Source organism: Mytilus californianus, unplaced genomic scaffold (assembly GCF_021869535.1).
Source record: "Mytilus californianus isolate M0D057914Y unplaced genomic scaffold, xbMytCali1.0.p SCAF_4, whole genome shotgun sequence".
NCBI classification, from domain to species: Eukaryota; Metazoa; Mollusca; class Bivalvia; order Mytilida; family Mytilidae; genus Mytilus; species Mytilus californianus.
In genome coordinates, this window is record NW_026262690.1 from 68,589,202 (window position 1) to 68,616,411 (window position 27,210).

General features: G+C 33.1%; 1 pseudogene; it reads left to right on the forward strand.

The window, feature by feature from the left end:
- Positions 1-4,867: 4,867 nt before the first annotated feature.
- On the forward strand, positions 4,868-27,181 carry LOC127737048 (monocarboxylate transporter 12-like; annotated as a pseudogene).
- The last annotated feature ends 29 nt before the right edge of the window (positions 27,182-27,210 follow it).

A 27,210-nucleotide genomic window follows, 5' to 3' on the forward strand; every position in this document is an offset into this window, starting at 1 on the left:
TTATTTGTTTAAAGTGTTAGCCTAGGTATAGCGCCCATGTATTTTCGGAGGCATTTTAAATGACAATTTAGCACAAGCATTCGAAACAAAATGTATGTTATTTACTAGTATGATTAATCAGTGATGCCTATTTAATTTTCCGAAAGAGGATCTTTAGAAGATCAATTTGATATTAAGAAAACAGCAATATTCTAACAGGAAACCGATTAGTCGAGTATCGTTTTAGTATTCGATACTCGGTACTACCGAGCGATACTCGAATACTCGAGTACTCGTTGACATCCCTACTTTATATACACAAAAATTAACAGCTTTAAAACTTATATAAAAACAATTTAAATCATTTTTTATAGATTTATGGCACAAACGGATAAAGTATTTAGATGATAAACTTAGAACTCATGTTACATGTAAATCAAGTTTTGGATGAGAAATATATCTTTCCATTATAAGGAATTTTGAACAGAGAGGGAGTTTAACAAAGCGCAGAAATTCAAACTTAATACGACGGGTTCCCAATGTGGAACAGGATCTGCCTACTCTTCCTGAGAACCTGAGATCACCCCAGTTTTAAGTGGGTTTCGTGTTGCTCAATCTTTATTTTTCTATATTGTGTTTTGTTAACTGTTGTTTGTCTTTTGCTCTTTTTCTTTTTTTTTTGCCATGGCGTTTTCAGTTTATTTCCGACTTATGAGTTTGAATGTCCCTTTGATATCTTTCCCTTCTCGTTTAAGAAGTGAGTCCGGAAGGTATCAGGGTACTGTCCTTAATGACAGAACTTGTATTCGTTGTAACTCTGGAGATGTGGAGGTTGAAGATCATTTTCTCTATCAATGTGTAAAATTTGATGTTGATCGCATTCATCTATTTCAAGAAATAACTAAAAGTTTCCCTAATTTGATAAATCTTAACTCAAGGAATAAACCAACATGGCTGATGAACACAGAAGATAAGTCAATTCTCACTGCTGTTGGTCAATTTATTTCGAAAAAAAAAATTAATGGTGCGGCTTTCCTGTTTGCTTCAGTCACAAGGAGGACTGTGTGAAAAACACAGTTCCTTGAACGCAATCCCTTCGTGTCTGCGCAGTAGGGAAACCTACACTTTCCTCAAAACATATTACTGCACTATATGTTATTTGATGTGAAGAACATTGAAATTTTGTTACCTTTATGTTTGTTTTCTCTGCATCAGGTACGATGAAGTGTGTTAGAGCTGTTAAGTTCACAATCCTAGAACATCGTCCCTTGGTACCTGTTGCAGCTAAGCAATCAAACATATAGACATTTCCAGCAAATATAAAAACTGAAAAGATAAAATAGAAATAGCTGCAGATAAAATCAAGTGAGTGGACATTTTCCACAACTCTGGAGTAGCAACCCTAATATATATATATTTATTTAGCATCTAATAGACTGTATGACTCTTTATCAATATTTAGGTTTATTATATGAATGTCATGTATAAATATTGTATGATGCAAAGGATTATATTTGTTATAGGTATTTGCCCCCCTTAGGGACCTAATAATAGGGAAAAATAAAATATCTTTATCTTTATCTTTATATACATATGTGTACATAATCATTGTGGTATTAGCTCAAAGACACGATTATAGGTAAGAACAACGACTTAATAACAAACAATTCAAATATTGAAAATTTGCATGCACACGTTTCGGTATAAAATGTCATACAAGTAATTACATAGTCCACATAGTATTTTGTTTTCAACAATGTCACATGTTTAAATAGTGTAAACAATGCAATAAATTCATTGGAACCGGTCGGAATGGGGACGTCAAATACGATGCCTTGTGTTGAGATAGCTAGAGTGCCACGCTCTCTGCAAGTTAAGAACTCTTGCAACAACCCATATGAGGGGTCTGAAGGTGGAATGTTGCAAGGCTAAATTCCTGTGATTATCTAAAATACCCTCATTTTCCAGTGATATTACATAGTTCTCGCCCTTCACCCGGTCGACCCCCATTACAGGACCAACTTATTGTATTAAATTTTGATTTGTTCTCGTCCTGAACTTGCATGAAAATTTGCCACTGGAGGTTAAGCAAACAACAACCAATCAATCCTTAAATAAAAAAAAGCTCCCTCCAGATGTGGATTTTGGGGTCTAGAGGTCCTGACAACACCTACTAAAGTACATATATAGTTAATGCATGGACTTTTTACAAGTCAGACTCTTAGCGTCTTGTTGATACAACCCCTTTCCCAAGATCCTAGATCCGCATTTGCCTTCTAGCATCGTTTATCGTTGGTTGAAAATAAGTGCAACTAGACCCGACGTTGATGAAGCAAAATTTCACGACGTACAATTCCGAATTTCTGGGTGCTATAAATACATACTGTGTCGTTATGACGAGAAGTAAATTGGAGATCTCACGGATTAATACAAAATTTAGCAAGCAACTAAAGCAAGCGCGGGATTACATATGATCAGACATACTAGTATACGTGAAATGCCCATGTAATGAGCGATGGAACATATTTCACAATCACATTAGTTCATCTCTCGTTTATAAGATGAAATCCAACTAAGATAATGCATCCATCACCATTACAAATGTATTACAGGTCTGTTAAGTCAAATAAAATATTAGTTATAGGTTGCTTTTTTGGACGCCGAGCCATACATGTCATTACACCAACATGGCAAAATTGATATCACGACACATTGTGTCGTTCTGCAGCATAAATGTCGTTAATTATTACGAAATTTTTTTAAAGGTTTTTTGTGCTACTGAGCATGACATGTTGACTTGTTATAACGACATAGTTAGAAAAACGTCGGACACAGTGTTGCGAGTTAATTATGTTTATGCAAAAAGTAAATTGAAAAGTTTTGATTATGTAAGGAAACTGTATTCATTAGTAACAAGGTAGATGTAACTGTTATATCATATTTCAGCTTACAACAAACTCGACCTTGCATTTTCATACATACATTTCTCAAAGGTTAAAAATCGAATATGCATGACGATATTTTTACCAAAAGCGTAATTTTGAACTATCAAGCTACAACGAACTTTCATCTTTAAAAAAAATCCAAACAAATAGACCAAAGTCTTAATTGATGCTCTCTAGAACTTATCCTTTTAACAAGACAGTCATAACAACTTTACAACTGTTCGCATATTTCTATGGCAATGATTACGATGAAATAATTTTGAACTATCAAGCTATAACGAACTCTCATCTGTAAAAAACAAACTAATGGACTAAAGCCTTAATTGATGCTTGCTAGAAGTTATCCCCTCAACAAGACAGTCATAACAACTTAACAACTATTCACAGATTTCTATGGCAATGATTACGGTGATATATTTTAACAAACTATAGATTTTTGCTTGATCACAGCTATTCCAAAAACACGTGTCATTAATTGCACCCAACTATTGGCATCATAGTTTTTACCTGCTTTCGTCGATGGCGAAAGCAGGTCTAGTTACCGCTCGACTCCGTCCGTTCGTCCGATAGACCTTGGATAGAAAACTTTGATTGTTATCAAAGTTTTCCTGGCTTCTATGGAAGGGACTGATTTGATATTTGGTCTGCAGCTTCCTAATGTTGAGTTGTAGCGAGTAAGCACTTTTTACTTGCTCTGAAGCCACTTTCTGAAACTAGTACAAGTAAAACTTTCATCACATTTTTCATGGCTTCTGTCAATGTTTAATGGTTTAATATGTGGTCTGCAATTTCATAATGTTGAGTTGTAGCGAGTAAGTATTTTTACATTAGCCGTTCATTCACTTCCTGTTTGGCAATATTTTGAAATTTTACAACACTCATTGTACTTGGACAATTTCCGTCAAAACTTTATTAGCTCCTATAGAAAAACATGATTTAATATTTAATCTGCAGCTTCATAACATTGAGTTGTAAGACGAGTAAGGAATTTTTACAACATACATTGTACAATGAAATTTTGCTTTGGCTTCTATCAAGGGGAATGGTGTAATTTTGGTCTGCAGCTTTATAATGTTTAGTTGTAGCGAGTAAGCTGTTTTTACACCAGCTGTGCATTCACTTCCTGCGTGCCGATAATTTGAAATTTTACAACACTCATTGTACAAGGAACATTTCTGTCAAAGTTTTCTTGGCTCCTTTCAAAGGGAATTATTTAATTTTTGGTCTGCAGCTTCATAATAAAGAGTTGTAGCGAGTAAGCAACTTTTACATCGGCTGTGCAGTCACTTCGTGTTTGCCAATCATTTAAAAATTTTTATAATACATTGTGAAATGAAAATTTTCGTCAATTTTTTCTTGGCTTCTATCAAGGGAAAGGTATAGTATTTTGTCTGAAGCTTCTGAAGTTTGAATGTCCCTCTGGTATCTTTCGCCTCTCTTTCATAATGTTGAGTTGTAGAGAGTAAGCAATTCTTACATCAGCCGTGCATTCACTTCCTGTTTGCCGATAGTTTGAAATTTTACACTAATTGTTCTAGCAAAATTCCGTTAAAGTTTTCTTAGCTCCAATTGAAGGGAACGATTTAATATTGGTATTCAGCTGGACTATGTTCAGTTGTGACGAGTAATCAGTTGTTACATCTACCATGCAGCCACTTCCTGTTTGCCGATAGCTTGAAATTTTACAACACTCATTGTACAAGGACATTTTTTGCCTCATTTGTGACTGTCTATAATGAACAGGAGTGATCAGTTATGCTTCAAAATACATGTTACCTCGATCAATTGTATGTAAAGACGCAGGGTCAAACCTGGTATTGGTCTTGATTCTATATATATATCTACATCTCTACAATTCTTCTCTCTTAACCCTATACTTACACATCATCCTTTTATTAGCATTTGTCTATAAATGATTCTTTTCTCTTATTGTTGTAGCTGTAATGAATTCAAAATACAACGTAGAGAAGAATAAAGATTTAGATCAAGGATGGGCGTGGGTGATTATGGTAGCAGCATGTGTTGCTGGTATCATAAACGGATTACTTATCTACGGGGCTGGGGTTTTCCATGTGGCTCTACTCCAGAGGTTTGAGGAAGACAATGCACACACAGCACTGATTGGTTCTATATTTACAAGTCTCCTCTCTCTCATAGGTACTTAATGATTAACCATTAGTGCTTATTTTATATAGAATTTGCTACATCAAGTTTTAATGTTAAGACATTTCTAAATTTGCAAAAAGCATATTTTTTTCTGGTTTGAAGGACATTATCGATTGGTTCGATCATTCGTTCAAAAATTCCAGACCTAAAAGAGGGACGAAAGATACCAGAGGGACAGTCAAACTCATAGATCGAAAACAAACTGACAACGCCATGGCCAAAAATAAAAAGACAAACAGACAAATAATAGTACAGATGACACAACATAGAAAACTCAAGACTAAGCAACACGAACACCACCAAAAACTGGGGGTGATCTCAGGTGCTCCGGAAGGGTAAGCAGATCCTGCTCCACATGTGGCACCCGTCGTGTTGCTTATGTTATTACAAATCCGGTAAATAGTCTAATTCGGTAGGTCACATTCGTGAAAAGGGAAGGGTATTGTAGTTACGACATAAGGAACATATCCGATATCATCTGTGAAACGGATATTCCGTAACGGTCAACCAACTCGTGATGGCGTCCGTAAAATTTACGAAGGGATGATTTCAACTTCAACATTTGGAACTCTTGGTTTAATAGCTTCCTTGTGAGCAGCAATCCTCTATCAAGGAAATCATGATAGGAAATACAAGCCCGGGAATATCGTATCAACTGGGAGATATATACTCCGTATGCAGGCGCTGCTGGAATGTTGCTACATAGAAATGGAAAGTTTACAATTGGGAAGCTGTAATCATCTCTTTTGTCGTAAAGTTTTGTTTTCAACCGACCATCATTGTCAATTTCTAGATTTAAGTCAAGATATGAGGCAGACTTAACTGTATTTGTAGTATCCTTTATCTCTAGTTCGATGGGATAGATTCGTTCAACATAGTCACCAAATTTTGTATTATTTAGTGAGAGAACATTATCTATATAGCGGAACATCAAGTTAAAGGATATAAATAACTTCTTATCTTTCTTCCTAAGAAGTTCTTATATGAAGTCAGCCTCACAATAATAAAGAAACAAGTCGGCAAGAAGAGGGGCACAATTGGTTTCCATAGGAATTCCGACAGTCTGTTGAAAAACACATCCTCCAAACGTAACAAATATGTTGTCAATCAAGAAATCAAGCATCCTGATAATGTCAGTTTCAGAGAATTTTTTTTTGAATCAGAGTGATTCTTTACAAAGTAGGATTTATCCCTTCCCAAGACAAGATACTTGTATCTACGTTCGCCATTCTTTTTAACATATACATTCAACGGAACCGATATGCCGTATAGTAAATACTACTCATAGACACTTATGCGTAACCTTTAGTAGCAACAGGAAATGGTTTATTCATATTGATAATATTATATCAAGTATATCTAGACATTTATATTTCTTGCGTAATTTGAAATATTGTCGTAACAAGTCAAGTTGAGGGAAAATACTTATTCATTATAAGACTTATATTTGAATGTGCCAGTAAAGTCTAGGATAACTGTAGAACTGTTAATGCGACTAAACTACCGAAAATTATCTAATACCGAGGTTTTTTACAAATAAATTTGTTGTGAAATCTTAAAGAACACCGGTAACAAGTTGTTTTATAACATTTAAAATCAAAATGCTCAAAGCTTCCATTGCAGTTTAATACAATTCAATACAAACTACTACTGTTTATCCCTTGAGAAATGATGGTGATAGTATCTCACCTTTTAATAGAGTCCTTAACCAGTAATTCTTATATCCGTCCAACTAAGCGACAATCACAGAATAATTTTAATTTATCCATACGTTAAATAGAATTACTTTCGTAATTTAAATGTGAACTGACAAATTTGTCATATTTTAAAGATTTTATTGTCCATATGCATTTTTGCTTTGGACCTAGAAGGCTTATCATTGTATAGACCCAGCTTAGATGCTCAGCAACTTTTCTCCACGGCGATATATTAAAAATCAATGATTGTTTCTGCTTGTGAGGATTCCAATATTTGTTTTCTCATGGTATGTATCAAAATTGAAGGGAAATATTTGCATGCTATAGAATATAATGTAGTATAGTGCATGTATATATATATACACGTCTAAATATGTGACAACTTTATGACAGACATTCTCCATCGGATAACAGGTGGTTATACAGGACTAACACCATATATATATAATTCGTCTCAAATTTAGACGAACAATGTTAGATTTTCAAATTTGCGTTAGCTGTATACTAGAACACACCCGCGGGTCCGTGGCTGAATAAAAGTACCTACGCCTAATTTTTAGCACGGGTTTTTAATATTCGTATTGTCATATGATAAAGTCATGCTGATTATAAGGTGCACAGTTTTCTCTGCTTTCAAAATCTTTTAGTTTGAACCCATACTGGTTTTCTTACTTGTTTTTATATTTTTCATTTTTCATATTTGATGATAAGCGAATCAGATGAGTGTATGTTCGTTTGTTTTATTGCATTGTACGTATTGTTTTGGGGGAAGGTTAACTTTTTGGTAGTAAGACCCGTCACGGCTAGGCTGGGAAACTGTGTATTAAATGTCCTTCTTAACACAATAACCCATGGTGGTGCTTCTATTAAAGGAAGAAGATACATAACAGACATACATACTACAACCGGAAACTCCATGTGGCATATAATATTGGTATCGGTATCGGATTCGACCCGGAACTTGTTAATTATTGGTTATATTAATTATGTGGAAAATTGAAGGGCCTGGAATGGTGAAATTTTTAATCTATAAGTTTTTCTAAACGACGATCTATTTAAAATCAACGATTGTTTATGATCCACCTTGTGGTCATTGGGTTGCTTGTGCTGATTCAAATATTTGTTTTCTCATTGTATATATCAAAATTGAAGGGAAATATTTGCATGCTATAGAATGTTATGTAGTATACTGCATGTATATATATATATATATAAATTGTCCCAAATTTGATTAACTTTTTTATCCTGTTTTGCTTTGTTTTTGCAAATAAAATGTTTGAACTTAAAACTTATAAATAGTAGCTTCTGCCATACCAAATATCTTCAATAAGTGTTTCCAATTTGTACGTTTCCGTTTTAACAATATATTTATTAACATAAATTGAGCTAAGTTACTCTTAATATATATTTTTTATACGTAGACGCACTGTTATCTATTTCAGGACCATTAGCCAGTATGCTCATAAATATTTATAGTTGTCGAATAACGATGATAGTTGGAGGCATTGTAATGTTCATTGGATTTGTCTCAAGCTTTTTCGCCTATCACAATTTGAATTACATACTAATAACCTATGGAATTATAGCAGGTATACAAATTATACGAAAATAGGTTGTAGTTCTAAAAATTATATATAATAACATTTATGTTTAGTTTAGAAAGCATTTACTTTTTTGGTTAAATATCATTTCTTACGTGTTAGGATTGGGCAAGTTCATGCCACCGTTTAAAACCATGAAAAAGTATATTTTGTATATTTTGAATTATGTTTTCGATTCCAATTTGATAATTGCGTTTTATGAAATGATCTAGAAATTTAAGATAGTATTGAGTACATCTCGATTAAGTGAATATGTAAAAACCATGGAAATGATAAGTACAATATGCTCTGACGTCTGTTCCAGGTTCAACCCACCATTTTTTTCTTTAAATGTCCTGTACCAAGTCAGGAAAATGGCCACTGTTATATTATAGTTTGTTTCTGTGTGTGTTACATTTTAATGTTGTGTTTCTGTTGTGTCGTAGTTCTCCTCTTATATTTGATGTGTTTCCCTCAGTTTTAGTTTGTAACCCGGATTTGTTTTTTTCTCAATCGATTTATGAATTTCGAACAGCGGTAAACTACTGTTGCCTTTATCTGTAACCTTTTTTGGTCTTTTTGGGTCAGAGCAATCTCGGACTAGGAAATGATATGAAAATTGAATGCACTTAGGAAAGACATCATTTTTATATTTTTTTCCTTCTTTCTGTTAACTGCCTGCCTGATTCCTGTCACTGATTAATTGTATGACAACATTTTACCTTATACATTGTTATGTGTCCATTTCTGCACAAACGTTCAATTTTGATATTGGAATTATTACTAGTAGCTCTGACTTTACAACCTTATTGATATATATTAGAGGACTTAACTTGTTGAATCTGAATTCCTAATCATTTCAAAATTTTGAACTTGTAAATTTTTTCATGTAAATTTTGTTGTTCCATTAGTTAGGATTAAAAAGAGTACAGGAACACAAACATCAAACAGATGTTTACGATAACTATCTTATAATAGGGAAAAAAAGGTATTAACAAAAATAACAAACTTTAATGTAAACTCGAAAAGCAGGAAGTCCATAAAACCTTACTTCCTTGACTATATAAACCAACGGAACGAATGGAAAACAACCGTCATATTCCTGGCTTGGTACAGACATTTTAAAAGAAAATGGTGGTTTAGACCTAGCTAGCTAAACTTCCTACTTGTATGACAGCTATTTATACATGTAATTTCGTTATATTGACAAAACTGAGGGAGCCACAGAAACAAAAACCAAACATTGGGTAACGTGACAATAAATGGGATCTAGCAGTCAAAGTAAAGTAAATCTTCATATGACTTATATGACTTAGTTATGGATAACGCATGAAGCAACTGATTGTTTGTAAAAAATAATTTAATAATTCATGGCATGTGGTAAAAGATATCCAAGTTTTCGAAGAACAAAAACATATTAGTTTTACAGATCGATCATAATCTTGCATGAATGACTCTTCATCGCCCTAGTTTAAACTGGGACTGGCCAGGCAAAAGAAACAACTTTGATAACTTTAGAACTGTATAAGAAAGAATACGTAAATTGTTACTTATCAGTAATTATTACGTACACGGAATACAAAAGAAGTCGGGAGGGTAAAATTTGCTTACTACCCAACGGTCATATGAAATTGGATACGTCATTTCATCTAAGTACATAGTAAAAAATTTGTGAAGTCGCAGAATTATACAATTTTCTCCTTTGGGAGAATTTGACATTCAAAAGTGTATAGAAAGTGCATTTGCAAATAAACGCGAATAAAGTTTGTACATGCAAGTAGAAACTGACAAATGCGAGAATTATCGGTACAATCTAAATTATATCTGTTTCAGTTTGAGCGACGTGCTTTCTTGAAAAATCAGAAAATTTGTTCCTCTAATATTATATGTAGTTTTTGTCACTTAAAAACATCCACTTTTTCAGGGACAGGTTTAGGTTTGTGTGCAACGCCTCCACTTGTAGTGATTGGATATTTCTTCCATCTTAAACGAGGACTAGCATTGGCTGTTGTAGTAAGCGGTGCAGGAATTGGCATGTTTGTTGCAGGTCCTTTATTACAAGCATTACTAAATCAGTATGGACTTCAGGGGGCGTTTCTCGTATTAGAGAATTCTCGACATCTGACTTTACTAACGTCATACATAAAGTATACGTGAGAAATCACAATTAAGACTATATTTGAGATTGAATTGTCTCCCTTTTTCCGAAAAAAATGACATATTAAAATGCATTCAGCTATAATTTCGCCATTATCTTCATATTTTTTCTTAATCTAATTATGATATTTGAATTAAGACAACATTGTTGTAGGGAAAAATGATTTTTTTTGTATTTAGTGATTCTAGTAACTTAAAATTATTGACCATTAAATCTCAAGAAAAATAATCGTAATTAATGGAAGCAAAGGAAGGTATAAAGAGCTGATATCCAGTTTAGGATTCAATAACTGGAGACACTGCTATACATCTGTTATACTTTGTTTAAAATGCCAAGGGTTAATAATTAAGTCAAAGCACATTATAATTATACTATTATAATTGAAATAAAAAATCTCAAAATACAAATATCATCTCACTTTGTTGACCGTCCATCCACGATATTCACACCAAAATAGGTTGTATCTCTAATTTAAAGTTGTGTTTGACGTATAGTTATCATAACTAGTATTTTGAAGGTTTTTTTTCTCCGAAAAAAACCTTCAGATATACCTTATAGTCAAATCAGAATCAACATGTGTGAAATTATAGAAAATCAAATGATAAATATTTATGGTTGATACAAAACTTAACGCCAACATATAAATATGTCGTATATCTTATTTCAAGATAGTTCTTGTTTGTTTATAGTCGTCAGTACATAATTAAGGCAATCTGAAATTAAGCCCTGAGTCTGGACTAAAGCTCCGTGATGAAGGCCATACGGTAAACAATAGTTGCTTAAAATCAACATTATTCCCCCTGGTAGTTAGTTATCTGATTGTTAATACTGTTAGACATCGACCATTCATCTTTTGTGGTTGAACAAAGGATTTTTTAAAAGTTTGATTCTTTATTGCTTCATATATACTTCATTAAATTGTCTGTGCGAAATAAAATGCCCCTCCGCACCAAATATTTAAAAAACATAAAAAGATGGTTCGTTCCTTCTATGATCTTAACATTAGAAAGAAAATTAACGGAACATCTGAGTTGCTATCTCCTTGCCATATTGTATCAAACATCTCTTTAAACGAGTATCCACAGTAAGGTTGAACACATAAATAACGAAGTTATTTTTTGGGAAGAACTTCTTGCAAATACGTTTACGAAATATCGAATGAAACAAGTGTGGACACAGGCTAGCGTGGATAGTATCCAGCATATAAGAGAATTGCACGGTCAAACTCATAAGACCCAAACAAACTCGAACTTGATCTTGATTTTGTCATGGACATTTGCCAGCCAGACAATACCACCAGATAGACCACCAGAAAGACAGACATACAGACAGATAAGACCACCAGACCGACAAGACCATCAGACAGACAGACAGACAAGACAACCAGACAGTCACACAAACAAGACCACCAGACAGACCACCAGACAGACACACAAACAAGACCACCAGAAAAACACAGACAGACAAGACAATCAGACAGACAGCCAGCCAGACAAGACCACCAGACAGACAGCCAGCCAGACAAGACCACCAGATAGACAGACAGACAGACACACAAGACCACCAGCCAGACAGACAAGACCACAAAACACACAGACAGACAAGACCACCAGACAGACAGACACACCAGATAGACAGACACACCAGATAGACAGACAGACAGACAAGAACACGAGACAGACAGACAGACAAGACCACCAGACAGACACAGACAGACAAGACAAGACCACCAAACAAACAGACAAGACAACCAGACCAGACCACCAAACAGATAGACAGACAGACAGACAGACAGAAAAGACCACCAGAGAGACACACAAACAAGACCACCAGACAGACAGACAGGACCACAAAACAGACAGACAGACAGAAAGACAGTCAGGACCACCAGACAGAGAAATAAAACCAAAACACCAGACAGACAGACAGACAGACAGACAGACAGACGGACAGACAGACAGAAAAGACAGACAGACAGACAGACAGAAAAGACAGACAGACAGACAGACAGACAGACAAAACATTAAGACAGACAGACAGGCAAGATCTTAAGACAGACAGACAAGACCACCATACAGACAGACAAACAAATATAATAAAGTCTACTACAGCTAAACTTCACAGGTCAGGGACTTATATAACTAGTTAACACTAGATGAGTAACGATCTATATCAATCAACAAAATGTTTTATAGCTAATTAGGCACAATTCCCATACAAATCAATATAGTTTAATTAACAAGCATATCTTTGCGTCTTGGTTTTAAACGCCATATATAAATATTTAACATAACGTTGCTATGAAATAAAGAGAAGAGCAAATATATTTGCTGGTTCCCGCAAGGTACATGAAATACTGTTGAGACCGAATATCTACAGATAAACCTTTTTCAACTGATTTTTACAGTTCGTTCTTATGTTGTACTATTACACCACTGTTCCAGGTTAGGGGAGGGTTGGGACTCCGCTAACATGTTTAACCCCGCCACATTACGTACATATGTGCCTGTCCCAAGTCAAGATCCTGTAATTCAGTGGTTGTCGTTTGGTGCCGTGTTACATATTTGTTTTTCGTTCATTTTTTTTTGTACATTAATTAGGACGTTAGTTTTTTCGTTTGAATTGTAAAACGTTTTACATTTGTCATTTTTGGGACTTTTATAGCTAACTATGCGGTATGGGCGTTGCTCATTGTTGAAGGCTCTACTGTGACCATTTTTTAAAATTTCTGTGTCATTTGGCCTCCTGTGAAGAGTTGTCTCATTGGCAATCACACCACATCTTTTTTATATCTACAGATCCTAGGTAAAATGAAGACACAATAAAGTATCAGATTACCTAAAATATCGACACCAGCAAGTCAGACATTTATTAGTCTTGCTTTGTTTAAAAAACACAAGAAAACACAAAAAGAAACACCCGAGCAGTTCTTGTATAAATCAATTTCAGTTCGACAAAATTTATTCATTCTTTTTAGCAAATGCAAATTTTAGTCTTTGGTTAAAATAAAATTGTATTTGAAAATTTAAATTGATGACCGCACAATCAGTCATATCTATTCAAACAAAAGACAGACAGACGAGCACGACGCATATAGATTATTTTTTAAACCCGTTTATCACTTTAACATTTAAAATTAAAACAAACTAAAGATAACAATGACGGAATAAGGCATAATAAAGGTGAATAAGCATTTTTTTATATCAATATACTCCTGTAAAATAATATAGAACATTTATAAAAATTTAGAACATTTATTAAGAAGATAGGTATTTGTCCATACACCTTTCCATTTTGTTTTCTAGAGGTCTAAGTCTGTCAAGGTGGTCTTGGTACGCTTGGTATGTGTCCCTAGCCATTTCCATGGCACCCTTTTTCTTTGGGGGTGGTTGAACTGCTTCCTCCTCATCCTCATCATCGGCAACAGGGATCGCTTGAAATCTGTTTGCTACGCCAGACGGTTCTTGAGGTTCTTCTTGCGATTCTTGCGGTTCTTCAACCTGGTCTTCTTGAGCGTCATCTTGTTCCAATGGCGTGCTTATCCTTGCAACTATATTTGCAACTTCACGCTCCACCTCTTTACTGGCGTTGAGCTGCAAGTACAAAAAGAAAAATAAATATATGATATATTTTAACAAATAAAAATATATTAAATGAAAAACCCAAATTAAGATTGATGTAATAAATTGTTGATATGTTTGATGATCACCTTTTCTTTTGTTCTAAATGTGATGAAGTATAAAACTCTGAGCGGAGTAATCGATTCATTGAGTGTTTGATAGACAATTCCGATTGGTCAACTTAAATCTTTAAATTTCATTGTGAAGGATATATAATGTATCAAATGTTATGATGACCGGATAGAAATTTGCTGTTCACCTGTTGTTTTTTTATTTATTGATTTAGATGTCAAATTGAAGGTTTTCATTTTTTTTAAATTCATTATTTACGGAAGCCTTTTAGTACGGAAGCCTTTTAGGGCCATGCTAATTTACTTTATTTAATTTGATATAACAAATTAATAATTTGATATAACAATATAACAAATTAATAATTTAATACAACAAATTAATAATTTCATACAACAAATTAATAATTTGATATAACAAATTAATAATTTGATATAACAAATTAATAATTTGATATAAAAATTAATTATTTGATATGACAGATTATCAATTTGATTAAATAAATTACGATAATTTGATATAACAATTCATTCATTTAATTTATCAAATTATTAATTTAAAATAACAAATTGATTATTTGATATAACAAATTAACAATTTGAAATAACAAATTAATAATTTGATATACAAATAGTCTTCTCAAGTGCATTTTAGCGATAGACTCAAAGAAAGCAAGTCCATAAGTTATTGTGTTAGGCTTATTTCTTATTCAATTAAAAAAAATCTAATCATTTGGGGCTTGGCAGTCAAAGTCCCAGCGCAGTTTTAAAAAAGCTGGAAACTTATTCAAAACCGACTTATTCTTAACTTGCATGTCCGAAGTCATTCAGCAACCTTTAGCTTGAGCGTTTTTCGTCAATTGCAGCCTCTTCATATTCATTTTGTTTTTCGTTTCATCTATAAAATTAAGGCCATTGATTTTCTCATTTGTAATATCAAATGTTTAATTTGTTATATTGAATTGATAATTTGATAATTTGTTGTTTCAAATTGTTAATTTGTTATATCAAATTGATAATTTGTTATATCAAATTGATAATTTGTTATATCAAATTGATAATCTGTTATAACAAATTGATAATCTGTTATAACAAATTGATAATCTGTTATATCAAATTGATAAATATAGATTATTGCATCGTTACAAGTGGATTATCGGATTTATCCAATCGAGATACTATTAGTTAAAGTACCAATTCCATATCAGTCTCGAAAGTTTATAGCCCCGCAGAACAATTTAAGGCTTGTGTGATAGTATCTACTGTTATTTTCAGAAGATGAAAAACAATGCCTTTTATCAACCTTAAATTATTATGCATTTCGTATATAAATATCAATTAAAAATAGCGGACGCATGATTTCTTGGTGCTAATAAAGAGATATTGTCATGAAAACTTGTTTTAATTTACGAAATCAAGGTTTGCCTCAGAACGGAGAATAGAAGCCGAACACGTGAATTTAGTGCACGGTGGTAAACAATCTCCAATTACAATTTTTTATCACACGTGACCATGAAGTTATGCACTTATATATATTTTTTCGTTCATACTCTTATTATTATTTCCGTTTATAAACCGAACACCCCAAAATTAGGATTGGCGCACATACTGCTCTTTTAAGAACGTTTCAGATAATGATGAACAGGAGGAGGGGATGGCTAAAAGTCAATTTATTTGTTGAATATTTAAATCGATCATTTTTTGTTGGACTGAGCAGGCGTATTACTTTTGAAAATTTAAATGCATAATTTCATTTATTCTGTCTTTGTTAAAATCATTTTTTCCAGTTACAATTGCGCCAGAATATATAATTACATCGCGATGACCGTGAGGTCATTTCGATGTATTGCTATCGCCTAAATTTCCATTATGCAAATTAGTTTTGGGTTTTCAACCGATCTATAAAAATTATAGATCCGCGGTCATTATTTAGTGCAAAATAACATTACTTATCGCTTGTTTCAAATTCATTTTTTCAATGGATACTCCTATACATATTTTTATTAAAACACAAATTAATAATACGAAAATGTGTTGTCGTTACTTATATATATAAAAGTAAAAAATCATTGATGATATCTATGCACACGTACCGAAAAATTGTGTTAAAGCTTACGGAAGAATATCTCAAGAACGTTTTGCGACACTCCCGGCAAGGACCGAAAACTCTGTTATTGTTTTGCGGGAAAATATGAATGGCTTCGCATATCCAATCTTATAGAAAATCGATTTGTTTACAGAAGAATGTCCACCATGCACTTGCACTGCACTATAATTAGAATAGTAGAATAGAATGATATACAAATAGATGAAAATTATATATACATGCAACCGTAATATTAATATAATATATAACAACAAACCAGTGTATACTCTGGGACTATTATTATATTAGTATAATAGTCCCAGGTATACTGATTTGTATCACTACAATGTAATAGTTATAACGGTGCGGTTGAATTTCCTGTCATTTATTCATCATCCATGCACGAACTTGTATCAGAAAAAAATATATCTCTGTAAATTAACCTCAGTTTCAGGTATAGAGATGTGATCTATTTCTGTGACATGTGCTTTTGACCATCCACAAGAACCTGCGGTCATCCGATGTTCAGTACTTCAGTACTTTGATTTAGTAATTGTCACCGCCACTAAAATTAAAAAAAACAATCTCTTGCCGGGAGTCATGTTGTACAATGTAACATTTTTTTTTTTTGGTTTGTATTCTCCATACTCTAATTTCCAGTAAGCTTCTAGAATCCCTATACTTTTATTTCTGGAAAAAGCTTCACGGCAAAATCTATTATATTAATTTAAAGTAATAACTTGTATTTAAATAATGTTAATTTGTTTTTGTCCTGAATATGCATGGGATATTTGCCAATGGACATATTTAAAAGGCTGGATGTGCTAAAAAATATCTTTATACTATAAATTTCATATAGCAGAAAATTTCCATTTCTTTGAATTTACGGTATTTCAAGTGAAAAAACTTTTTTTGAATTTTAACTCTTTCATATTGTAATGTTGCTTATTATATCGGGGTTGTTATGCTACTGATGAAGCAATTATAATTAATCATTTAAAATTATTTACATTTGTTAAAATATTCCCGAGTATGTGTATCTAATTTACACCCCAAGATATAATTTTTATATAAATGATAGATTTCTATAATTAAGGAGGGGGGTCTTTCAGCAATTTTACCATAGTTTATGGGAAATCATGACAAATGCAGGGTATCCAATTACATTTAACGACATTCTGGTGTAAGTAGTAATAAAATTTTGAAGTGTGGCTTAATTTTCGAGAAATTAAACATACACCAAATACGGTTATAATATTTTCACGCAATTTGATTTGAAATTTGAAATATGTATGGATAAATTCAAATGAAAAATACACTTAAGTTGTTAACATACCCTTTTCAAGTTTGCCCTTTTTGACGCTGGATCGGACTTTTGGGAATATCGGCTGTCCATAGCCCTAACCTCCTCGACTAGCCTCTTTAACTCCGGATTGCAAATTGTCATCCCATCTTTTGTAAGCTTCCTTACTTGGTCCGTCATAGTTTTTGGCCTTGTTTGCACCCGTACAACTCCATAGCAGCTTGCGGCAGTTTGTCACGCTGCCTCTTCACCTCCTCTAACACCAAACTGCAATTACATCTGGTTTTGGTGTAGGCTCTTAAGATTATAAGTTGTTCTATGAAGCTCACTTCAGTGTGGGATTTTCTGGTCGGAGTAGCCATGCTCTTAGTGGATTCGAAACAAAATGGTCAAACCGACACGTGGAAAATAGGTAATATTGTCGCAAAGGTCCATCATTGGTCAGTATAGAAAAAAAAAAAAATCGTCCGTGCATGGTTCGGGTCAAAGGTAAAACAAACTAGGTTTAAGTAAATGATAATTGAATTATTCCCCATATATATGGTTTCAATGCGCAAATATAATAGATTATTAAAAAAAATATTGTAAGATATTTTGTTAATTTTTTTCGAGTTTTTTTTTTTAATACGGACAAACCTATAGATGTATAGCATAGGTTTGCATGTAGAATTTCTTTGGCCTTCACTAATTTACACATGTTCATCTATATGTATTTTGAAATTCAAATCCTTAAAAATGAACGAGAGAGATCAGGTCGTTTTTATTTGCTTACTGTACCTGCAGTACAGAATGATGTTATTGCCACCTCCTCCAGTACCACCTTTTCAGTCGGAAAATGATTCATCTTTTTTTATGATTTTGAACATTCTTATAACATATCTCAGAAGTCTAAAGATGCCGTTACCGTTTTATAATTTTTCAATCAGAAATAGGATTTTAGAACACGAGGTTTCACTACCGCTATCTACTAACGATCCGTACAGAATTTTATCAGACAGACCTTTTGAATTTTGGATTGTTTCTGGGGAAACTGTGGAAACGTTTGAAAATTTATTAACTATTATTTCTCCGAGAGTAAGAAATTTTCGTTATGGGAACAGTTTTATCAGTTTGAGAAATAGACTTTTAATGACATTGATGTGGTTACGGCAATACCCCACATATACCGTTTTATCATTGACTTTTGGTGTGAGCGTTTCCGCTGTTGGTAAAACCGTAAACAAAATGTGGATGATTCTTTGGGAAATATTGGATCCACAAATTACATGGCCAAGTGTTATCCAATGGAACCAAATGAGGGGTAATTGGCCAGAAATGCCGAATGTTATTGGAGCCATTGATGGTACATCCCACGAGATTTGGATTCCTTCTACAGAACCACAAGAAGAGTTCTATAGTGGCCATAGAAAATTCCATTGCATCCATACTCAGGTACTCTTTTGTAAATTTTAACATGTTTTCGATTGATCGGGATGTATGGACACACAAAAATATGTTTACCTTAAATATTGTTTTCGAGCGACGGATAAATATTTGATATTTTAAACACAGGCGCTTGTTGAGAGGACACTTCCCATTTTCATTTTCTGTGTTTATTTTTAATTTGAAATATATTTTCATTATTTACTTAATTTTTACTTATTTTCGATTATTTAAAGTGTTCCAACTCACTTTTATGTGATTGAATTTTTTTTTAGGTTGCTCCGCTATTCCTATTGTTGAAAAAAAACACACAAAATAAAAAAGGGGGGGCGGTACTCAACATGCTCCTGTGATTTTTGTCTTTTTAAATATTCAAGTGATGAAGTTGAGGAAGTTTTGTACTTAACTTTCGATCTATTAATGACATTTTTCTTTATTCGTCAGATGATTTAATTTGCATCCGAAGATAATTATAAATTATCCATTAATATTAAATTAAACATCACAAACGCGGACCGCGAAGAGGACACCCCTACACAGAACGTTACATGTACACCTTTGTTTCAAATTACGCGGCAAAATTCATATTGATATTGAACTTAACATTATAATTGTGTATTTTTTCGTTTTTAGTTAAATTCCTTTTAATATTTAGTTTTTATAGGCAAAGTTAAGTTAATATATCTTATTGTTATCGACGATCGAGGCGCATGAATTGTATTATTTGTAAAATTAAGATCAAGATTGCCATATCTTTCAATGTTGAGTTTATTGAACTATATGATCTCATATGTTCAGAGAAATAAAAATTGAACAGCGTATCGCCGAAATTTGTGTATCATTAGTTTTAGAATCCAAATATTGATTTTCGTAACATAAAGCGTTCTTTAATCGACAGTTTTGAGAGCATGATACATTTGTAGACTTTTCACCAGTCGAAGACCTATATAAACATCTTTGGTTGATTTTTATCGCTCTTGTGATGTTGTCTTGCTGTCGTATTGTTGATTGATACACACGCACACACTTACATTTTTGAATCCGTCAACATGAAAATTGTGAATATAAAATCGATTAAAGAATTTAAAGTATGAAATTAAAATACTAGTAATTTGCAAAAATGCATTTTGATGAAATTGAAAATGGAAATCTTAGTTCTTCGCCTCTCTGTCTTTTTCACATATATATATCTAGATATTTTGTTTTCTACTTTTTCAGATAGTTATTGATAACCAAAAAAATATATGCTATGTCCATTCCGGATTTCTTGGCCACAATAACGATGCCTTCTGCTATCAGCAAATCCGGCAGATTGGTCCAGGACTGGAAAATGATTTCCCAGCACACTGTTTTATACTGGCTGACAGTATCTACCCAAATGCACCACCTCTTGTAACTCCTTTTAAATCGACGGATATCGTTCGAAGACCAACCTTGAACAGAAGAGAAAACGGAAGTTTAACCTATTACACAGAAAAAGAAGGGTGTATGTCGAACACGTTATAAAGGAACTAAAGACATTTAGGGTAATTGGTGCGCTTTACAGACACCCGAGATGGGAAATGTCATCTATTGTTGAGCTGTGTGCTGCCCTGGCTAAGAGAAGAGCTGATTTGATTAAAGACGTTTACAGTTAATAAATATACTTGCTATTGAATATGTTTAGATACTGAAATAAATCTTAGTTTATGTAATTAGAGGTTGTATCTGTTTGAATTGTTTTCTCAAAGTTCACAAATGGGTTGGTTTAGATTATAAACTTGTTCAATTAGTATTGTCCATTGACTTTAAAATTCCTATTATTGTTTAAAAAGATATACATCGTTCTACTGTTTAATTGTTCATAAATGTGTCAACAATACCTTAGAGGAAGCGGGGCATCTCAAAATTATCGAATAACTTATAAAAAGTTAGATTATAGAACAAAGAATGGAAACGAGGAATGTGTCCAAGAGACAACAACACTAATGGCTAATAAATAAGAAGATGTGGAAAGAGTGCTAATGAAACAACTCTCCAAGTCACAATGTATAAAAAGTTAACAATTATATGTCAAAATACGTCCTTTAACACGGAGCCTTAGCTCACACCGAACAGCAAGCTATAAAGGGCTAAAAATGACCATTGTATCACAATTCAAACAGGAAAACCAACGGTCTCATCTATTTTACAAAACGAGAAACGAGAAACATTTATCAAACATACCAACAAACGACAAGCACTGTTCCTGACTTAGATTCCTGACTTAGGACAGGTGCATATAATATATGCAGCGGGTTTGAACGTTTTAACAGGCGCCAACCTTCCCCCTAAACCTGATACAGCAGTATAACATTACAAACAGAAAAGACGCACTATAAAATATTAATTGAAAATGGCTTTACTCTAAGACTATAAAAATAATGAATGTAATATGAAATCGTGTACCAGTGTATGACTGACATTTCTGCAAATTTACTTTTCATATGTTGTAATGGCTCTTGCTCTTTCTGCACGAAAGAAAATAAACTTTCAGAAAGCAAAATAAATAATAATTTTACAGCCATCAGCTACATTTTCTTTTATCTGTTTTGACTCCTTATAATTATAAAATCTTGATTTATTTCCTTGCAAAAACTTCTAAGTTTGTTCGATTTCCTGTAGTATGTGCTGCAACGCATTTAAAAAGATTGAAATTGATGACGGGGGACTCTACAAAGATCCTTTAGTAATCAAAATAAATGTTCATCGGTTGACAAATAACATTGCACATTAACGTAACAACTGAAATTGTAAAAATACAAATGTCGTCTTCACCGAAAACTTAAAAAATCAATTTGGAAAAAATGTATCAAATATGTCAACTTTAAATTAAAAGATACTGATATATTTCATTTTATCTATAAAAATCGTATTTTTTAGCTTACTGTCAAACAAATTTAAATCTGTCAAACAATCACCGACTTACTATCTTACGTATGCAAAGTCAGTGATTAAGTTCGTAATACATAAGTTTTCACCTGTTTAACAGTCTAAAAATGATTTTGGGAAAAGAAAGACAATCCAAATTAAAAAATTTCACTTTCATACGTACAATGTATGTTGAAATGACACTTGAAAGGTATAAATAACATGTAGTTGACGCTTCATACGTACAAATACCATTGTTAAGTAACATTTAATGTATAAAGTAGATACTTATGTCGCTTGTGTTGTTTTCTCTAATAGGTGCTCTCTCCGGTAATCAGATCGTAATTGGAACATTAATGCGACCCTCCGACCTTGAAAATAAACACAAGAATGACCTGAAAAGGAAACGTGACATGGACATGATGACTTCAAAGAGCAATAACAATATATCATACACCTTAAAGAATCTCCTACATTTTGACATTTTATCAGATAAATCATTTATGTTTTGCAGCTTTCAGTATCTTCTTTGGAATGTTCTGTCTCCATTTTGCTTTTGCACTTAACAAATTATGCAGTTTTGCAAGGCTCCAGCAAAGAAAATGCGGCCTTACTAATAACATACATAGGAATTAGTTCCGTCTTCGGTAGAATCATAACAGGGCTTTCAGTTGGACATAATGGTCTAGACCCTGTTATGCTTAATTTTGGATTTAACGGAATCGTAGGGTTGTTGACAATACTATTTCCTTTATATTCCGGTACATTCCAAGGTCAAACAATTTTCGCCCTACTCTTTGGTCTCTATTCTGGTGGTTTGACATCAATGATAAACCCACTATGCATGGAACTGATTGGTGTATCCAAGGTGTCCAGTGGTATAGGAACAATGTATTTCATTGGTGGAGTTGGATATATCATAGGGCCTCCTATTGCAGGTTAGTAATGCAGTAATACTTTTCTTAAACACCGAAACTTGCACGGCGGCCGGACAATTATTAAGCTTATTTGTTCTTAACGTTTATTTTAACGAGTATTTTCTTTCATTTAAACGAACATTCTCTGTAAAACGCTCTCATTTGAACTCGTGACATGTGTATGTGGTTTTCTTTTGTCATATAATTAATGTTTTAGTTGTAATGATAGTTTCTATATATCAAACTTTCATCATTTTAATACCACGATCTATAAATTTTTCTCAGCAATTCAAAGAGACTTATTTTTTAAGGATTTATTGTTGACCATGGTGGTACATACGAAGATAGTTTTATATTGTGTGGTAAGTGACTACAATTTGTAAAAAATAGTTATACTGTATTATACATGTTCTTTTCCCATCCATTCTGGGAATGTTTTGGTTAATTGTATCAAAGATTTTTGAAAATATAAAAGCTTGATCAGTATTGGAATTCGTAAATTTTAACATGGTAATGCAAGATAATTGAAACACTGTTAAATAAACCAGTTTAATGTTTAAATTTGTTTGATCTCTTTCAGACAATACCGCCAGCCAGCAGTTTGTAAAAAGGGGGGAAACAACGAATCTAATTTTTAATATTTGATTTATTTGTGTAGCACACTTCCGAAAAACTTAAACAAAGAATTTATAAATACAGTATTTTCTCACCTAATACTAAATAAACGACTAAAAGTATTTTTTTTTATAAAGTATTGCATACACGAGACGATTACTGTAACTGCAAATTATAAAATCTTTCACATAGGCAGCAAAATATCAGGTTTGATTTATCAATATTTGTGTTGGCCGAAAAGCATAAAAAACTACCTAGTTACAAACAATGACGATGAAAGCTAAATATTTCATTGCATATGCATTTCCAACGTAGTAAAATATATTTGCAAAGCAGAAAAAAATGTGCATTTTGATTAAGCAAAGGACACAAAATAGACAGATGTTCTTAATATCTATACTGCATGCTGAATGTTCAACAAAATATGGGTACTAGAAAATACATTAAGGAAGGGATAATCCGTACTTCTGGTTTCAGCCGGGTAAATAATGTGACATTCCCGGCCGTGGGTTTATATTTCCTGAGCCATGGGATGTCACATTATATACCCTGTCTGAGACCTGAATAATATATAATATATGATGACAAGGTATTTGAAAGAATAAATGTCGTTGTGTTAAATTAGGGGTTAGTGCAGACATTGAGTTTATTTTCTTATTTTGTTTTAAATATTGTCTTTGTTCATATGAAGAAATGTTTAAGATATATTTGGTAAGGGGAGAGGTATGCTTGTTTTATTAGAGAAAAATATGACGCCGAATATGAACTGTGAACAATTTACATTTCTATATAGCACCATTCCAGAGGCGCCTGCATACGGAGTTTATATCACCCAGTTGATACGATATTCCAGGGCTTGTATTTCCTATCATGATTTTCTTGATAGAGGGTTGCTGCTCACAGAGAAGTTATTAAACCAAGAGTTCCAAGTGGTGAAATTGAAATCTTCCCTTCGTAAATTTTACGGACGCCATCACGAGTTGGTTAACCGTTATGGAATATCCGTTTCAAAGATGACAACGGATATGTTCCGATTGTCGTAGCTACAATCCCTTCCCCTTTTCCCCGAATGTGACATACCGAATTAGACTTATCACCAGGTTTGTACTAATATGAGCAACAGGACGGGTGCCACATGTGGAGCAGGATCTGCGTACCCTTCCGGAGCACCTGAGATCACACCCAAATTTTGGCTGGGTTCGTGTTGTTCGGTCTTTGGTTTTCTATGTTGTGTTTTGTGTACTGTTGTTTGTCTGTTTGTCTTTTTCTTATTTAGTCATGGCGTTGTCATATGATATATTAACAATTGTATATAGACATAATGATTCAATAATTAACTGCGCTGATAGTAAACGGGCGATGTTGCAAATATTTTTAAAGATTTACAATTCAATCATGTTGTATTCAACGTAAATTAAAAAAAATCTCTTCCTCTTATTTCCTGATATATTATTGAATAAAAGTTCTTAAAAGAAATACATATTTGAAATGAATTCAAGGAAAATCTGTGAAAAACGTTTTTTGAATTCATCATTTACAAAACAAATGTACAAAAAGTCTTCAGAATTTATACGTTGTTGCCTAAAATATTTCGGTAGTATTGATTTGAAATAGTCCTAGGTTCATCTAAAAGCTTTTAACTGGGGTTTTCGACGGAAACAGTGTCGATTTTCACTATTACCGTACATAATCTATGGGCCTTCATCGCATTAGCAATTACACTAATAAATATAATGGCTTTACAACGTTTTTATAATTTTGGAAATCAGAAATTATAAAAATTTCGGAACTTTGTTCTTTCAAATCTCAACTTTCAATGCAGCATACACCAAAAAAAACGAATTATGTAACGCCATTGTTATCTTACATAACTAAAACGGAAATCTATTTGTCAATTGGAAAGAAAAATCCATGTTCTTGTTTGGGAAGAATGAAAATTCAAAGAGTAATTTGAGAACGTGTTAACCGATACAAATGTGCATATGTATCAACGTATATCTGTTTTAACAACTCTTATTCGATCACATTGAAATAGATAAAGTAGTAAAAAAAAAAAATTTTGGATGTTAACACACATTCGCAACACTGTTCCTTTACAGTTCATTACCAGTACGTACTGGTTTTCCTGTAAACATATTTGTACTTTTCATTGACTATAATTTATTTTTCTTTTGCTTTTTAAAAAGTAGAATACATATAAATTTAATTTAAGTGAGTATAAAAAAAGCTCATCAAAGAGATACCAGGTTTATAATTATAATGACTTGCTGGTGCGTTCGGACGTTTAAAAAGTATACAATCGCAACGATACAATGCTGCTTCTTGAAAACCAAATTTACGCCTTACATTAAATTTACCATCAGTGTACAATATATCAAGTATTTTTTTCTTTATATTGCGGAATCTGTATCAGTCATGTGTTGTCTTTCAGAAAAATAAAATCTAGCAGAGAAACATTTTTATCACACGGGCAGTATGAATTATATTGAAAGATAATGAAGAGTCATTAACTTCATATAAAATACATTTCGTAAATGACAAATTTATTACATATTGTTTTTATATGTTCCAGGTATTTTATTTCTCCTGGCAGGAGTTTTTACATTGATCTCAAACAACTGGAGAATTCCAACAAAAGAGGTAGTTGTGGTATCAGTAGAGAATCTCAAAGATCCTGCATTTAGCATACGGAATGATGAACTGCATCCTGACGCTAGCAAATCGGTGGAAATAAATCAAATATGTCATTCGAAAGACGTTATAAGCGAATACAGTGATGTTGCTGAAAAAATGCTGACGAAGTGTGTTGACATGAAATCGTCGTACGAAAAATCAAAACATAATCTAAGAAACGGTTATAAGGCAGTTGATATACTACCTAATACGTCTGATAATGACCATATACTGCAACAGGATCTTAGTACAGATGAATGTACTTCTATTAATGTTCAATAAATTTAAGTGAAAAGTGACTTATGTATGTCTTTTATCAGCATTGTGAATGACCTTTTTGTGCTTTTTGTTAATGCACATATCAAAAGTTTTGAATTAAGATTTCTATTCACTGATTTCCTGAACTGAGGAATCACCTTTGTTTTTGTTTGCACTTTATTTTTTACTTCATGTATTCATCGTTTTTTGCTGAACTGTAACACACCTCCCCCCCCCCCCCCCCAAAAAAAAAAACAACAAAAAACAAAACGCAAGCGAGTTGCGTGTCTCCTTTCAAACATCTTTTGTAGAGAAACATTCGTGCTTGACTTGAACTGCAAAAAACATAGTTGTATTGTAATCTATTTGATTTCAATTTACATTTGAACATTTAACTTAATTCAATCTATCCTAATACTAATCCTAAAACTTTGTGAAGTTGCAGACGCAGTTGGTATTCGAGTTACCATTCTTGATACAGTTTCTATATAGGTAGGTCTGCGATTTCAGAAAATCAAACTTCGGAAAGGTCATGTGGCCCAGTGAATCAATAACATTTGTGACGTCAGTATTTCGTCTGCATTACCGTTCAGAGAGTCTAAGAAGAATAAGCAGACATTTTGTGGCAGAGTATAATTCTAGGTTTTGTATAAATATTTATATTTGGTAATGTGAGAAAAACCCACGTTCCAACCTCTTGATTTGAAAATGTGTGTATTTTGTCGATATACTGCTGCTGTTTTGATTTATTTTTTCAGGTTTTAATGGTCAGAACAAGATTTCAGTTGTACCCCATGTTGTATGATGATTCGTCATAGCTCACCAAGTGTGTAG